We start from the raw sequence: 15564 nt of genomic DNA on the forward strand, positions 1-15564 counted from the left end.
TGTAAGGAGAGTAATTATTTGACAGCCACCTAGCTGTTAGCACCTTCAGGATTGGCCTCAGTTCTTGGGCCAAGGTCATGCTCTTCTTGGAGCAGCCCCTAGTCAATGACTGAAAAAGGCTGTGGTGCACAGATCTAGCCATTTCTGTCCAGTTTTTAGACGCTTCCAATGGGAATCTGTTTCAGAATTCCCCACTGGACTGACAGAAACTTTCTCAGGTGTGCATTGAGTCTGATGGTGCCTCCTGCCCAATCCTGCTTCCTTTTCAATCACAGGCATCACTCTCTAACAAATCTCAGTGGCTACTTCCCAGAAAACCCATCCTTCCTGCAACAGTCCGTTTTAAAATAAAGTGCTCCATCTTTAGGAATTGTGCCCCTTGCCCCTACTCCAAATATTGGGGAAATTATGTGGCTTAAGTCACCTTGTAGTAGCAGAGGGTAAACAAGACTGCCAAGAGTAAAAGTGTTCCTTTTACTCTTCACTTTGCCTTTGACAAATATCCTGGTGAAATGCCAGGCTTCTCTAAAATGGCTCAGGCATTGAGTGTCCTACCATGGGCCTTCCTTTGCTTCCAACTCCTGCCCCATACCTGACCCTCATTGGGGACCATGCCTTAATACTGATCATTTTATTGTGGAAATAAAAAGCCCTAAAATTATCTGAAAGAAACAGTTTGCAAGTCTTAATGTGGCTTTCCTCTCTTCTATTTTCTCTGGCGGGATTTACTTACAGGCATAAATATGAAAAATACATATCACATACGATGATTCACAATTATTAAAATTAAATAAGAGGAAATCTTTGGCATTCACATTCATTTTCTTATTCGGAAGAGACATCCCATTCTACTGATTGCAATATAAATAAGTTTGGAATAATGATTGTGATATTCCATTAAACTAATGGATTCAATCTCATAAGCCATTTTTATGGATAAAATTTAACATACTGTATTAATTCCAAGCAGAATACATTTGCAGTTTGTTACAGGAAAATAGATTACTACATGTAATGTCAACAGTCATTACTTCCTGGCGTTATTTACCTGATCCCAATTTCCTAGCTAATACCACTGTGTGTGTAATGAATAATGCACTGTGGAAATGTACACTGTGCAAAAACACATCATATATAGTACAGTTATTAGCGTGGACATCACCTAATAAAATAGTTTGCATTTCTTCCCTGCCTCCCACCCCCTTCCCACTATTTTTAATGTAATATATACCCGGAAGAAACACTTCAGAGGTGGGGGGAAGGATGTCCGAAGTGAGCAACTTTTTATAACTATTTATTTACTATTAAGATATAAATGAGCAGACAAGTAATAACCACCCAGATCAAGCAAGAAATGGAAAGCTTTCAACAACCCCAGAAAGCTCTCTTGTGCCCCCTCACCATCTATACCTAGGAAGTAGCCACTATTTTAATTTGTATCACCATAGATTCGTTTCAAAGTGAGCAACTTTTAAAAACTGTAAATTCAGTGCTTAAAAATCTCCTAACCCAAAGATTGAAGTTATTTGTCACTATTGCAAAAACAGGAAAAGTCCAGCACTCAGCAGTGAGGCTTAACAACAATAACTTTCAGTTTTTCAGGTGGCTGACTGGCTAGTTGAAAATTATCCAAACCTGGTGTTCGCAGGCGCCGCCGCGCCGCCGCGCCGCCGTCGCTCTCTAACGCCAGCGCCGCCTCTTGCTCGCCGAGCTCCAGCCGAAGGAGAAGAGGGGTACGTAAGGAGGTCTCTGTACCATGGCTCGTACAAAGCAGACAAAGCAGACTGCCCGCAAATCGACTGGTGGTAAAGCACCCAGGAAGCAACTGGCTACAAAAGCCGCTCGCAAGAGTGCGCCCTCTACTGGAGGGGTGAAGAAACCTCATTGTTACAGGCCTGGTACTGTGGCGCTCCGTGAAATTAGACGTTATCAGAAGTCCACTGAACTTCTGATTAGCAAACTTCCCTTCCAGCGTCTGGTGCAAGAAATTGCTCAGGACTTTAAAACAGATCTGCGCTTCCAGAGCACAGCTATCGGTGCTTTGCAGGAGGCAAGTGAGGCCTATCTGGTTGGCCTTTTTGAAGACACCAACCTGTGTGCTATCCATGCCAAACGTGTAAACAATTATGCCAAAAGACATCCAGCTAGCACGCCGCATACGTGGAGAACGTGCTTAAGAATCCACTATGATGGGAAACATTTCATTCTCAAAAAAAAAAAAAATCTCTTCTTCCTGTTATTGGTAGTACTGAACGTTAGATATTTTTTTCCATGGGGTCGAAAGGTACCTAAGTATATGATTGCGAGTGGCAAAATAGGGGACAGAAATCAGGTATTGGCAGTTTTTCCATTTTCATTTGTGTGTGAATTTTTAATATAAATGCGGAGACATAAAGCATTAATGCAAGTTAAAATGTTTCAGTGAAAAAGTTTCAGCGGTTCAACTTTATAATAATTATAAATAAACCTGTTAAATTTTTCTGGACAATGCCAGCATTTGGATTTTTTTAAAACAAGTAAATTTCTTATTGATGGCACAAAAAAAAGAAAGAAAAGAAAGAAAAGAAAAGAAAATTATCCAAACCTCCAACCTTACTTCTCCCTTTAGAGTGTTTAAATCAGTAATCAGTTCCTTTGCTTTTTTTTTTTTTAATCTCTGCCCTTCCTCACCCCTCCATTCTGCCTCTCTGGTCACCACTTCCTACACCAAGTGGAGTTCTGGCTTTTGAGAGTTAATTGTACACATCTCTTCTGAACTCCATATTCGGTGATGTTCAATTGGTAGCTTAACATTGGTAGCCATGATGGAAGTATTTACACAACAGAAAAAACTGCAAATGCTATACCTCTGGGCCCCGCTGCCCCCAGTGATGATTGCTAAATGTTTATCAGGACACCACCAGGCCACTATAACACACACACACACACACACACACACACACACACACACACACACAATACATTTAAATTATGCCAAATGCCTCAAAGAGCTTTGGGGATTAAAAATGCTATCCAGTCACACAAAACAAAACCAATCACAGATTAGTAGGAGCAAGTTTCAACTCAGCCAGTCTTTTCAGATTCATAACAGCTTGCCACTGGTGGTTTGGTTTTGCATCAATTGTCATTTTGTGAATTGGTTCTACAATATGTAAATGCATAGTAATTTCCTAATTTATGTTAATGCAGGCTTCATTGCATTTGAAAGTTCAGAAATTTGAGCACCAAAATGCAAAGATACCATAGACATGAAATAAAAATAGTCGCAAGGATATTTATATCTAATAAAGTTCAACAACTAAGTTATAGACACATGGCAATCCACATATTGTAGAAATTGAAGCAAAATGAAACAGGTAAGAAGTTGCTAACTCACTACATTAACCATTTTAGAGCCCTTTATAGAAAAAAAAATACTTAAAATCTACTACTGAAAGCTAAATATTGGAAAATAAATCAGAAGATATTCTATGTGGAGTTCTTAATGTAGTCTAAGAGGATGGGGAGGAAAAAGAAAGAAAAACATTCCAGTTAGTAAAGAACTATTGAACATAGGCAAGGTAGATACAGAGAAAAGGGAACAGATGCACGAGACATTTAAAGTGACCCACAAACACAGCACGACCACTTTGTGAGTGCTTGATGTGGGCCAGGCACCATATTATGTAATTTGCATACATTATTTCATTAATCCTTTCAGCTTCCTTTGAAGTAGGTACTTACATCAGATATTGTCTGTGGGTACTTGAGTCCACACCTGACTTTCTATCTGTAATCTTCCCTGTATTGCCCAGGTTGGGAGCCAGAAAACCTACATTTCCAAGACTCTCTTGCCAGCTAGATTTTGGCTAGCTTTTGCCAATGGAAGGCTCTCTCACGAGGTAATTAAGTAGGAGAGGAGAGAGAAACCATTCTGCATCTGGCTTTGGCAGTGGAAGCACCCCGTGACTGCAGGTGATTACGGGCTCCAGCAGCATCAGTGGAGTTCTAGGAGCCCCAGCAGCACTGTCAGCAGCAAGTGCATGCTCACAGACTCTAGGCCAGGGGTGTCCAATCTTTTGGCTTCCCTGAGCCACAGTGGAAAAAGAAAAAGTGTCTTGGGCCACACATAAAACACACATTAATAATAGCTAATGAGCTAAAAAAAAATCACAAAAATTTCATAATGTTTTAAGAAAGTTTACGAATTTGTGTTGGGATGCATTTAAAGCCATCCTGGGACACATGTGGCCCATGGGCCATGGGTTGGACCAGCTTGCTCTAGGGATATTCATTTTCCACATTTTTGCTCCTCCAGCCTTAGAGAGCTGTGGTTTTCTATAGTTACTGACATCTAGGTTATACCACCCTCTGCCTTTTGCACCTCCAGCCCTTCCAACACTTTTGTAATCAATTTCCTATATTAAATCTCCCTCTGTTTGAAGCACCTAGAGAGATTATTGACTTTTCCATTGGCAACACATCATATCATTTAACCTTTTCAACAACCCTTTAGGCACTATTATCTGTATTTCAGACATAATCCAAATATCACCTGGCCTAAACAATCTTTTAGATACAAATGAATTCATATTAACATCTATTATCCAGAATTTCTTTTTACATATCTTCCTTCCCTCTTCCTTGAACCTCTAGAATGTCTATTACCCCTCTGAAAAGCTTCCCCCAGTATTTTGGGGAATTTTTAAAGAGAAGTATTATATGTCTTTCAAATTATTTAAGACGCTAAATTGCATGTGACAGAGACCTGCCTCAAATTAGCTGAAGCAAAAAAAGTAATCTGATTGGCCCACATGACTAGGAAGTATTTTGAGTTAGACCAGAGAATTGAAGGAAGAGATGCAGAACCAGGGCCTTGGCTGAAACTTAATGCCATCAGAAATTTCTCTGTCTTCATTCTTCTCTTGTGTCTGCCGTTTTCTAATTGGCTTCACTCTTTCCTATTGCAGATTGTCCTTATCTACATGGAAGGGAAGAGAGCCACTGGCAGCTCCAACATCACACCCTTAGAGTATGGCCACAGAGGGTGACCCAAGAGGCTAGATGACATTTCCTGCAGCTGCAAGTGAAGAATTTAGGGCAAGGATTCTGATTAGCCATTTTAGAGCATGTACTCATGTCAGTTTTATTTTGTTTTGCTATTTTTGTTTTGTTTTGTTTTTTTCTTGGAAGGGAGAGAAAGGCACAGCATGACACCTGAATAAGGAGAATGAAAAAAACCTGTTAGGCAAACAGAAACAAAAACAATCACAGATCACTATAGTTCTCATCCCCACCCACCCATTTCCCCTTCCAATGCTGCTCTGACTTGCAACTGTCAATGCCCACTGCCTGAAAAGCCAGTGTACTTTCAAACTTTTGTTAAGCCTCAGGAAGGCTAAAAGGTGCATGAGAACAACTGGGGGCCTCACAACCATGTGAGTTTTTTCATTAGGTCATCAGTGTCCTTTCTCCCTAGATGTAATCTACATCAGAGCAGGGATTTTTTTTTGTCTATTTTCTTTTTTATTATTATTAACATTGGTTATTTATTTATGGACCTACTCATTTTACTGCGGTAAAATGTACTCAAAATAAAATTTACTATTTTTTCTTCAACTTTTAAGTTCCAGGGTACATGTGCAGGATGCACAGGTTTGTTACATAGGTAAATGTGTGCCACGGTGGTTTGCTGCACAGATCAACCCATCACCTAGGTATTAAGCCCAGCATCCATTACTCTTTATGTTGCTCTCTCTCCCTCCACCCCCCCACCAATGACAGGCTCCAGTGTGTGTTGTTCCCCTCGAAGTGTCCATGTGTTCTCATCGTTCAGCTCCCAGTTATAAGAGAGAACATTTGGTGTTTGGTTTTCTGTTTCTACGTGAGTTTGCTGAGGATAACGGCTTCCGGCTTCATCCCTGTCCCTGCAAAGGACATGATCTCGTTCCTTTCAGTGACATTAAGTACATTCACATTGCTATTCAACCATCATCACCATAAATCTATCTTCAGAACTTTTTCATCTTCCCCAGCTGCAACTCTATGCCCATTAAACTATAAGTATCCATTTCCCTCTCCCCTAGTCCTTGGGAACCACCATTCTACTTTCTGTCTCTATGAATATGACTATTATAGGTACCTCATATAAGTAGAATCATATAGTATTTGTCCTTTTGTGGTTGGCTTACTTCACTTAGCATAATCTCTTCAAGGTCTACCCATATTGTAGAATGTGACAGAACTTCCATCTTTTTTTTTTTATACTTTAAGTTTTAGGGTACATGTGCACAACGTGCAGGTTTGTTACATATGTATACATGTGCCATGTTGGTTTGCTGCACCAATTAACTCGTCATTTAGCATTAGGTATATCTCCTAATGATATCCCTCCCCCCTCCTCCCACCCCACAACAGTCCCTGGTGTGTGATGTTCCCCTGCCTGTGTCCATGTGTTCTCATTATTCAATTCCATCTTTTTTAAGGCTGAATAATGTTCCACTATAAGTTGATGCCAACTTAGGTTTATACATCCATTCATCAATGAACATTTGGGTTGTTTCTATATCTTGGCTATTGTGTATAATGCTGCTATTAACATGGCTTTAAAAATATCAGTTCAAGTCCCTGCTTTCATTTATTTTGGGTATATACCCAGAAGTGGTATTGCTAGACCACATGGTAATTCTATATTTAATTTTTTGAGGAACTGCCATACCATTTTGCACAGTGGCTACACATTTTACACTCCCACCAGCAATGAAGAAGGGTTCTAGTTTTTCCACATCCTCATCAATATTTGTTATTTTGTTTTTTTTTAATAATAGATGCCCTAGTTGGTATGAAGTAGTATCTTATTGTGGTTTTGATCTGCATTTCGCTAATGATTAGTGATGCTGATTATCTTTTAATGTGCTGATTAGCCGTTGATATATCTTCTTTGGAGATATGTCTACTTGACTCCTTTGCCCATTTTTTAACCAGGTTGTTGTTTATTGTTATTGTTGTTGTTGAATTGTATGATTTCTTTATATATTTGGAATATCAGTCTCTAATCAGATATAAGATTTGAAAATATTTTCTCACATTCCATAGGTTGCCTTTTCACTCTGTTGATAGCATCTTTTGATGCAGAAACCTTTTTTATTTCTATGAGGTTCAATTCATCTATTTTCTCTTTTGTTGTCTGTGTTTTTCATGTCATATCCAACAAATCATTACCAAATCTAATATGAGGCTTTTTCCTATGTTTTCTTCTAAAAGTTTATAGTTTTAGCTCTTATGTTTAAGTCTTCAATCCATTTTGAGTTAATTTCTGTATATGGTATAACGTAAGGATTCAATTCATTTTCTTGGATGTGGATATCCAGTTTTCCCAACACTATTTGTCAAAAAGACTGTACTTTCCCCATTGAATGATCTTGGTACTCTTGTCAAAACTAATTTGGCCATATATGTAAAAATTTATTTCTGATCTCTATGTTTCTACTCTATTGTTCTAAATGTCTGTCTTTATGCCAGTATCATACTGGTTTGATTACCATAGCATAATGTACTGTAAGTTTTGAAATTAGAAAGTATGAGACCTCCAACTTTGTTCTTCTTTTCAAAGATTATCTTGGCTATTTAATGCCTCTTAAAATCACACAAGAATTTTACAATGGATTTTTCTATTTCTGCAAAAAGAAAAAAACACCCATGGGTAAACAAGGTACCTTGGCACATGCCTGTTGTCTCAGCTACTGGGGAGACTGAAGTGGAAGGATCACTTGAGCCCAGGAGTTTGAGACCCCTGGACAACATAGCAAGACTCTGTCTCTAAAAAAAATTAAAAATAACACCATTGGAATTTTGATAGGGATTGCATTGAATCTGTAGATAACTTTGGGTAGAATTGACACCTTAGCAATATTACCTCTTCCAACCTAGGAACACAGGACATATTTTCATTTATTAGTGTCTTCTTTGATTTCTTTCAGCAGCAATTTGTAGTTTTCAGTGTACAAGTCTTTCATCTCCTTGGTTAAGTTTATTTCTAAGTATTCTATTCTTTTTGATGCTATTGTAAATGACACTGTTTTCCTAATTTCCTTTTAAGTTAAAACTGATTTTAAAATTAAAGCTAATTTTGTACACTGATGTTATAGCTTGCAGCTTTGCTAAATTAGTGTATCTCTTCTTAACACCTAGATTCCTAATGTCTATTGCCTGTAACATAGTGGGTACTCAATAAATGTCTATTGAATAAAAAAGAAGTCTCTTGAAAGAGCCTCCCTCTTGCTGCTGCTAATGGCGCTTCTCATGAGAATGTTCATTCCAATGATGTTGTTTCACTAATGAGAAAAGCCTTCTCCCAGATATTGTAATACTCCTTGTTATTGGAGCCCTACAGTAGCATTACTCATTTCTAGAGTCCATAGAGCCTCTCAGCCAGGATTCAAATGCAGCTGGTATGCACCAGTACCTGTGTCTGTTATTTAACAACATGCCTATTGCTAAAACATTGAAATACTTCCATACCTATTGATAAATAATGACTTCTTTCTGTATCTCAAGTGGCCCCACTACTAGATTTATCATGTGGTAAATTGTTTCAGTAATGATGTGACTGATGAATCACACTTGTCTATGTTCTCTGTCTTATGTGGTTCCCTCCCACATTGACTCTGGGCTTGGCCATGTGACTTGCTTTCACTAATGAAACATCAGCAAATGTGATGTGAGCAGAGGCTTGAAATGGTTTGTGTATTGGAGTTATTCATTGGAAACTAGCCACCATGTGAAGCAGCCCAGGCTACCCTACATAAGCTATATGGCCCAGACAACAGACAGAAACCAACTATAAGACATGTGAGTGAGATCATTTTAGACCACCCAGTCCCAGTAAAGCTAATAGCTGACTGCAGCCACATACATGACCCCTGCAAAATAACTGCTCAGCCCAAATCACTCAGACCCATAGATTTGTGAGCAAATAAAATAATTATGGCTTTAAACCACTAAGTATTGGAGTGGTTGCTTATGAAACCAAGCTAACTATAAATGGACAAAACTACTCCCTCAGGCTCCAAAGATGTGAAATAACAGGAAGCTCACAGCATGCAAATGCTGGTTACTCCATACCTGAGAGAATAGCGTTCACTTTTAGGAAAAATACACAGAAACAGCTCCCAATAAATTGAAAATATATTCTGCCTATTTGAAAAATTTCAGTCAACTACTAATACCACCTGGTACTAACCAGGTGGTAGATTTTTTTCCCCTTGAAAGAGATGAGAAGTTATCTTCAAAGACTTTCACTTTATGATTTATTGCTTCAATCTCCTTTAGAAGACAAATAAATATTTAATTCTAACAGGAGCTTTATTCTTTTTGCAGTTTCACCTCCTATCTTCTCAATTATAAAGAGAAGTAAATCTTACTTGCTAAAGAATTACATCTCTAAGGTCACCCTTTAAACTTCCAGCTAAAATAATTTGCCCTCTACTTCTTTCATGTTTAAAGGGTGCACATTTCTCAGTGTCTTCAAGGGGGTGACACAGCTAATGTTTCTTAAATCCACAATTCTGCTTTCATGAAATCAACAAAGGTCTTCTGTGACTTTCTATGAAGACAAAAGATTCAATTTCTAGCCACCTAAAGAAAGGATAGCTTTTCTGTGCCAGAGAGATTCAGAATTCCTTGAATCAAGTGTCATGATATCTGGCAACTTTTCAACAACCTTGCTTTTCTTTGCTCAAGGAAATCTAAAGCTCTAATAAACCAGTCAAGTGAAATTTCCCATACAATACAATCTTTAGAGACCATAGAATCAAGTTAGAATGACAAAAATGTGACTTTTGTCTTCTATGTCTAGGATCTTTTATCAGAATTGAAACCGGTTTTGCTTCACCATTATTTTTCAACAAAACAACGTGTCATACTCTCAGGCTTATTATTTTTTTTGCCTGGGATCATTAACTCAATTGGCTTGTGCTTATTGTTAATGAGGCTGTGATCTTCATGTACTCAGTCCCAGTATGGGCCAGTTGGCTTTCCATAGAAATGGATTGCACCCTTGGCTTCAGTGCCAATCTCACCCCAACCTCAGCCAGATCAGCTTGCACTCAAGAAGGACAAGTCATATTACAACTACATATGTGTGAACATTCCTATCATGAGAATAATTCAATCTTTGTTTAGGGGTATAATGAGGTTTGCCATCACTTGAACAAGATTTAACTGGAAAAAAAAAAGGTTCTAACTTGAATTTGGGGCTCTGGTATGAGTCCATATAGAGCACATTTACAGTGTTTTAGAGCGATGATGAGCTGCTATAACAAACAATACTAAAAATACAATGATTTTATTTTCCTTGTAATAAACATTTTTAAAAACCACTTTGTTAAGGTATAATTGGCATGTAAAAAAACTGTGCTTATTTAATGTATGCAACTCGATAAGTTTGGAGATAAGTATACACCTGTGAAACCACCACGACCATCAAGGCCATATTCCTATCCATTATCTCACGAAGTTTCCTCCTGCCCCTTTATCGTGTGTGTGTGTGAGAGAGAGAGTGTGTGTGTAAGAACACTTAATATCTACTCTCAAAAAATTTTAAGTATACAATATTGTTAGCTATAGGCACTATGTTTATAGTAGATCTTGGGAACTATTTATCTTGCATAACTAAAATTTTGTACCCTTTGGTCATCATCTCCCAATTTCCCTCTATGCCAGCCCCTGACAACCACCATTCTACTCTCTGCTTCTATGAGTTTGAATAATACATATTCCATATATAAGTGAGATCATACAGTATTTGTCTCTGTGTTTGGCTTATTTCACTTAGCATAATGTCCTATAGGTCCATCTATGTTGTCTCAGATGGCAGGATTTCCTTTCTTTCTAAGGCTGCAGAGTATCACATTTTCTCTATCCATTCATCCATCAATGGATATAATATCTTGGCTATTGTGAAAAATGCTGACATTAACATGAGAGTGCAGGTACTGCTTTGAGATCCAGATTTCCATTCCTTTGGATAAATACCCAAAAGTAGGACTGCTGAATCATACGGCAGTACTATTTTTAATTTTTTGAGGAACCTCTATACTGTTTTCCATAATGGCTGTACCAATTAACATTCCTGCCAACAGTTTACCAGAGTTCCCTTTTCTCTACATCTTCACTAACACTTATCTTTTTTTAATAAGAGCCATTCTAACAGGTATAAGGTGATATTTTATTATGGTTTTTATTTACATTTTCCTAATGATTAGTGATGTTGAGCATCTATTCATATACCTGTGGCCATGTGCATGTCTTCTTTGGAGGAATGTCCATTCAGGTCATTTGGCCATTTTTATTATAAATTGACAGTTATAGTTGTATATTTATAGTTGTATAGTTGTATATGTTTATGATATATAAAGTGATGTTTGTAAATGCAATGTGGAATCAAATTAATTAACTCTCCATTGCCTTAATACTTTTTTGTGACCAGAACATTTGAAATTTACCCTTGTAGAGATTTTGAAATGTGTAATACACTATTATTAACTATATTCACCATTCTGTGCAACAGATAACAATAAAAAATTTTATTCCTTCTGTCTAACTGAAGCTTTGTACCCTTTAACTATCACTCTCCTTTTCCCCACCCTCTAGCCTCTGGTAACCACCATTCTACTCTCTGCATCTATGAGTTTAATTGTTTTAGATTCTGCATATAAGTGAGAACATGCAGTATGTGTCTTCCTGTGCCTGGTTTATTTCACTTAGCATAATTCTCTCTAATTCCATCCATGTTGTTGAAAATGACAGAATTTTTTTCTTTTTAAGGCTGAATAGTATTTCACTGTATATACATATCCCACGTTTCCCTTTTCAATTCATCTGTTCATGGAAACTTAGGTTGATTCTATAACTTGGCTATTGTAAATAATGCTGCAATGAATATGGGAGTACAGACATCTTTTTGACATACTGATTCCAATTCCTTTGAATATATACACAGCACTGGGATTGCTGGATCATATGGTAGTTCTACTTTTAGTTTCTTCTTAGCAACCTTCATACAGATTTCAATAATATCTATACTAATTTACATTACCACAAACAGTGAACAAGTGTTCCCTTTTCTCAACATCCTCACTGACACTCGTTTAGCTTTCAGTCTTTTTTTTCTATAACTCTTATTTTAAGTTCCCAGGTACATGTGCAGGATGTGCAGGTTTGTTACATAGGTAAATGTGTGTCATGTTGGTTTGCTGCACAGATCAGCCCGTCACCTATGTATTAAGCTCAGCATCGATTAGCTGTTCTTCTTGATGCTTTCTGGCCCCCCAATCCCCATGACAGGCCCCAGTGTGTGTTGTTCCCTGCAATGTGTCCATGTATTCTCATCGTTCAGCCCCCACATTTAAGTGAGAACATGCGGTGTTTGGTTTTCTGTTCCTGCATTAGTTTGCTGAGGATAATGGCTTCCAGCTCTATCTATGTCCCTGCAAGGGACATGATCCCCATCATTTTAATGGCTGCATAGTATTCCATGATGTATATGTACCACGTTTTCTTTATCCAGTCTATCATTGATGGGCACTTAGGTTGATTCCATATCTTTGCAATTGTGAATAGTGCTGCAATGAACAGTCACATGCATGTGTCTTTATAATGGAATGATTTATATTCCTTTGGGTATATACCCAGTAATGAGATTGCTGGGTCAGGTGGTGTTTCTGCCTCTATATCTTTGAGGAATAACCACACTGTTTTCCACAATGGTTAAACTAATTTACACTCCCACCAACAGTGTAAAAGTGTTCTTTTGTCTCCATAGCCTTGTCAGCATCTATTATTTCTTGACTTTATTATGAATAATAATTGTCATTCTGACTGCCATGAGATGGTATCTCATTGTGGTTTTGATTTGCATTTCTCTAATGATCAGAGATGTTAAATTTTTATTCAAATATTTCTTGGCTGCATGAATGTCTTCTTTCGAGAAGTGTCTGTTCCTGTCCTTTGCCCACTTTTTAATTGAGTTGCTTTTTTCTTGTAAATTTGTTTAAGTTCCTTGTAGACTCTGGATTTTAGACCTTTGTCAGATGCACAGTTTGCAAAAATGTTCTCCCATTCTTTAGGTTGTCTGTTTACTCTGTTGATAGTTTATTTTGCTGTGCAGAAGCTCTTTAGTTTAATTAGATCCCATTTGTCAATTCTTGCTTTTGCTGCAATTGCTTTTGGTGTTTTCATCATGAAATCTTTGCCCGTGCCTATATCCTGAATGGTATTGCCAAGATTTTTTTCTAGGGTTTTTGTAGTTTTGGGTTTTACATTTAAGTCTTTAATCCATCTTGAGTTAATTTTTGTATAAGGTGTAAGGAAGGGGTCCAGTTTCAATTTTCTGCATATGGCCAGCCAGTTCTCCCACCACCATTTATTAAATAGGGAATCCTTTCCCCATTGCTTATCTTTATCAGGTTTGTCAAAGACCAGATGATTGTAGGTGTGTGGTCTTATTTCTTAGTTCTCTATTCTGTTCCATTGGTCTATGTGTCTGTGTTTTTACCAGTACCATGGCATTTCGGTTACTGTAGCCTTGTGTAGTTTGAAGTTGGGTATCGTGATGCCTCCAGCTTTGTTCTTTTTTGATTAGGATTGTCTTGGTTATCCAGGCTCTTTTTTTGGTCCCATATTAATTTTAACATAGCTTTTTCTAATTCTGTGAAGAATGTCAAGGGTAGTTTAATGGGATTAGCTCTGAATCTATAAATTACTTTGGGCAGTATGGCCATTTTCATGATACTGACTCTTCCTATGCGTGAGCTGGAATGTTTTTCCTTTTGTTTGTGTCCTCTCTGAATTCCTTGAGCAGGGGGTTGTAGTTCTCTTTGAAGCGGTCCTTTACTTCCCTGTGTAGCTGTATTCCTAGATATTTTATTCTCTTTGTAGCAACTGTGAATGAGAATTTATTCATGATTTGGCTCTCTGCTTGCCTCTTGTTGGTGTGTAGAAATGCTAGCAATTTTTGCACATTGATTTTGTATCCTGAGACTTTGCTGAAGTTGTTTATCAGCCCAAGACAGTTTTGGGCTGAGACAATGGGGTTTTCTAGATATGAGATCATGTCATCTGCAAACAAAGATAATTTGACTTCCTCTTTTCCTATTTGAATATACTTTATTTCTTTCTTTTGCCTGATTGCCCTGGCCAGAACTTCCAATCCTATGTTGAATAAGAGTGGTGAGAGAGGGCACACTTGTCTTGTGCCAGTTTTCAAGGGGAATGCTTTCAGCTTTTGTGCATTTAGTATGATACTGGCTATAGGTTTTTCATAGATGGCTTTTTTATTATTTTGAGGTATGTTCCTTCAATAGCTAATTTATTGAGGGTTTCTAACATGAAGGAAAGTTGAATTCTATCAAAGGCCTTTTCTGTGTCCATTGAGCTAATCACGTGTTTTTTGTCTTTAGTTCTGTTCATGTGATGAATTACATTTATTAATTTGCATATGTTGAACCAACCATGCATCCTGGGGATGAAACGTACTTGATCATGGTGGAAAAGCTTTTTGATGTGCTGCTGTATTCGGTTTGCCAGTATTTTGTTGAGGGTTTTTGCATCGATGTTCATCAAGGATATTGGCCTGAAGTTTTCTTTTTTGTTGTATCTCTGCCAGGTTTTGATATCAGGATGATGCTAGCCTCATAAAATAAGTTATGGAGGAGTCCCTTCTTTTCAATTGTCTGGAATAGTTTCAGTAGAAATGATACCATCTCTTCTTTGTACCTCTGGTAGAATTCAGCTGTGAATCCATCTGGTCCCGAGATTTTTTTGGTTGGTAGGTTATTTATTACTGCCTCAATTTCAGAACTCATTGTTGGTCTATTCAGGGGTTCACTTTCTTCCTGGTTCAGTCTTGGGAGGGTGTATGTGCCCAGGAATGTATCCATTTCTTCTAGGTTTTCTAGCTTACGTGCATAGAGGCATTTATAGTATTCACTGATGGTTTGTATGTCTGTGGAGTTAGTGGTGATATCTCCCTTATCATTTCTGATTGTGTCTGTTTTATTCTTCTCTCTTTTCTTCTTTATTAATCTAGCTAGCAGTCTATCTATTTTATTTTATTTTTTCAAAAAAACAGCTCCTGGATTTATTGATTTTTCAAAGGGTTTTTCACGTCTCTATCTCCTTTAATTGCTCTGATGTTGGTTATTTCTTGTCTTCTGCTAGCTTCGGGGTTTGTTTGCTCTTGGTTCTATAGTCTTTTTTGTTCTGATGATTGGTTGTTAATTTGAGATCTTCTAGCTTTTTGATGTGGGCACTTACTGCTATAAATTTCCCTCTTAACACTGTTTTAGCTGCATCCCAGAGATTCTGGTACATTGTCTCTTATTTCTCCTTAGTTTCAAATAACTTCTTGATTTCTGCCTTAATTTCATTATTTACCCAAGTGTCATTCAGGAACAGGTTGTTTAATTTCCATGTAGTTGTGTGATTTTTAGTAAATTTCTTAGTCTTGAGCTCTAATTTGATTGCACTGTGGTATGAGAGACTGTTATGATTTCAGTTATTTTGCATTTGCTGATGAGTTTTTTA

The 15564-nt window shown here is 37.6% G+C and overlaps 1 pseudogene; it reads left to right on the plus strand.

The window, feature by feature from the left end:
• The first annotated feature begins 1756 nt into the window (after positions 1–1756).
• Positions 1757–2223, plus strand: LOC101177554 (annotated as a pseudogene).
• The last annotated feature ends 13341 nt before the right edge of the window (positions 2224–15564 follow it).

This window comes from Nomascus leucogenys, chromosome X, assembly GCF_006542625.1.
Source record: "Nomascus leucogenys isolate Asia chromosome X, Asia_NLE_v1, whole genome shotgun sequence".
Lineage (NCBI taxonomy): Eukaryota > Metazoa > Chordata > Mammalia > Primates > Hylobatidae > Nomascus > Nomascus leucogenys.